This window comes from Ambystoma mexicanum, chromosome 3q, assembly GCF_040938575.1.
Source record: "Ambystoma mexicanum isolate Mex_15411 chromosome 3q, UKY_AmexF1_1, whole genome shotgun sequence".
Classification (NCBI taxonomy): domain Eukaryota; kingdom Metazoa; phylum Chordata; class Amphibia; order Caudata; family Ambystomatidae; genus Ambystoma; species Ambystoma mexicanum.
This window is the reverse complement of record NC_090926.1, coordinates 1,137,251,124-1,137,253,623: the sequence shown is the minus strand read 5'-3', so window position 1 is coordinate 1,137,253,623 and position 2,500 is coordinate 1,137,251,124. Positions and strand designations below refer to the sequence as shown.

The following is a 2,500-nucleotide window of genomic DNA, read 5'->3' as shown; positions in this document are numbered from 1 at the left end:
CTCTGCTGCCTGGCCGCTTGCTAGGTTTATTAGCACAGATCTGTCCCTGGCACTTAGTCCGAGCTTGGCAGGGAGGGGATATGGCATTTAGGGAACTTGGGCCAGACCATAGAGATTCTGACTTTTGAATGCATTTTCAAGGGTCATGGGAGGGCCAAAAGGGAACGGTGCAGAGCGGCATAAAGTAAGGGGCGGAGGAGACATTGTGTGTGGCTAAAGTGTTAAGTTTATAGTAGAAACAGGTTTGCTCAGGAGTAGTCGTGGCCGAGTGGTTAAGGCGATGGACTAGAAATCCATTGGGGTTTCCCCGCGCAGGTTCAAATCCTGCCGACTACGGTGCAGCGCCCGCTTTTATTGTTTACTCTTTTCTGGTGTGGAAAACAATCTTAAAATAGCAGTATAATACAATTACTAAAGGAGGCTGCGGCGCACTTGAGCTATTCAAGCAAGATCCTAGGAGTAAAAGCGGCTTCATCCTTTAGGCCAACGCAGAGAAACTGGTACGTTTTGACGGGTTTCGTTTTGCAATTTCAAACATATATGTACATTTAAAAGAAACTTGTGAGGAGAAAGAACGGTGCATGATGAGAGAGAAGGGTGGAAAGTACAGGACAAGATCTAGAGGCAAGGCGGTAGAGACTAAGGACTCTTCTGTGTAAGCACAGCACAATCTTTCGAGTGAGAGTTTCACTCTCATGGGTAGTCGTGGCCGAGTGGTTAAGGAGATGGACTTGAAATCCAATGGGGTTTCCCCGCGCAGGTTCGAACCCTGCCGACTACGTCTCGGTTTGAACTGAGCTGCAATTTTGCAATTTGCTCGGAAATGTCCCCAAAACAAGATGTAAACATGCATGTTGATTATAGGATGGACGATAAAGCAGACATTGGGAAGACTCCCATCCAGGACTCTCTGACTGTTAGGGGTGGGGGCCACGATTATATTTCCACCCTGACACTAGTTGCCGCTAGAGCCATCGACGCCTGGCATCGCCTCTGTCTGTAAGAAGCCCATCCTGCGCTTTTCCTTGCCTGCATCTTTACAGCAGATATTGGCAGGGGTCCATGTGGATACAGAGGATGGAGCAACTGGCACGCAAGCTATCTGCCGAGCCTTTTTTGTGTGTCAGCACAAGGTTTCTCGTGTTACTTCTAGACCTTCCTTGGCAGATGCATTCAGGAGAGGCCCCCTACCTGCGACACAGTGAAAGTACAGTCTTTTGCTGCCCTGTGCAAGCTAGGGGACTGAAGGCACAGCTTTCTGCCACAACAGCAGAGAGCAGAGGAAGGGCGCCCAGGAGGACCGTCAGAGGGTGGTGAGACCCCTGTCCTCTCAGCCCCGATCGGCCCCGATCGGCCAAGACCTCTCTATTTGGGCAGAAGGGACCCATTCTGCGGTCCTCTGAGGCTTAGGGCCACATGCCCAGAAGGCCCACCACCCAAATCTTTGCCATATGGCTTAGACTAACTACCGGACCACTCGTGCGGCCATTTATTCCTCTGGAGCCTGTCAAAATGGCCTGCCGAAATTGGCTCCCAGGAGGCCTCTGCAACTCGATTTGCATAGAGACAGCCCCTGCCCAGGCATGCTTCCAAACAGGACACTGTTAACAGTTTCAATTTGGAGCTGGCAGAAGCCAGTGCAACCTAGTGAAGGTGAGGCTCTGCTGCCTGGCCGCTTGCTAGGTTTATTAGCACAGATCTGTCCCTGGCACTTAGTCTGAGCTTGGCAGGGAGGGGAAATGGCATTTAGGGAACTTGGGCCAGACCATAGAGATTCTGACTTTTGAATGCATTTTCAAGGGTCATGGGAGGGCCAAAAGGGAACGGTGCAGAGCGGCATAAAGTAAGGGGCGGAGGAGACATTGTGTGTGGCTAAAGTGTTAAGTTTATAGTAGAAACAGGTTTGCTCAGGAGTAGTCGTGGCCGAGTGGTTAAGGGGATGGACTAGAAATCCATTGGGGTTTCCCCGCGCAGGTTCAAATCCTGCTGACTACGGTGCAGCGCCCGCTTTTATTGTTTACTCTTTTCTGGTGTGGAAAACAATCTTAAAATAGCAGTATAATACAATTACTAAAGGAGGCTGCGGCGCACTTGAGCTATTCAAGCAAGATCCTAGGAGTAAAAGCGGCTTCATCCTTTAGGCCAACGCAGAGAAACTGGTACGTTTTGACGGGTTTCGTTTTGCAATTTCAAACATATATGTACATTTAAAAGAAACTTGTGAGGAGAAAGAACGGTGCATGATGAGAGAGAAGGGTGGAAAGTACAGGACAAAATCTAGAGGCAAGGCGGTAGAGACTAAGGACTCTTCTGTGTAAGCACAGCACGATCTTTCGAGTGAGAGTTTCACTCTCATGGGTAGTCGTGGCCGAGTGGTTAAGGCGATGGACTCGAAATCCATTGGGGTCTCCCCGCGCAGGTTCGAACCCTGCCGACTACGCCTCGGTTTGAACTGAGCTGCAATTTTGCAATTTGCTCGGAAATGTCCCCAAAACAAGAT

The 2,500-nt window shown here is 49.9% G+C and overlaps 3 non-coding genes across 3 annotated transcripts; all 3 read left to right on the top strand.

The window, feature by feature from the left end:
* Window positions 1-254: 254 nt before the first annotated feature.
* Window positions 255-336, top strand: TRNAS-AGA (transfer RNA serine (anticodon AGA)). Its single transcript has one exon. It is a non-coding gene; the product is annotated as a tRNA-Ser (tRNA).
* A 363-nt stretch (window positions 337-699) lies between these two features.
* TRNAS-UGA (transfer RNA serine (anticodon UGA)) lies at window positions 700-781 on the top strand. The gene has a single exon. It is a non-coding gene; the product is annotated as a tRNA-Ser (tRNA).
* A 1,577-nt stretch (window positions 782-2,358) lies between these two features.
* TRNAS-CGA (transfer RNA serine (anticodon CGA)) lies at window positions 2,359-2,440 on the top strand. The gene has a single exon. It is a non-coding gene; the product is annotated as a tRNA-Ser (tRNA).
* The last annotated feature ends 60 nt before the right edge of the window (window positions 2,441-2,500 follow it).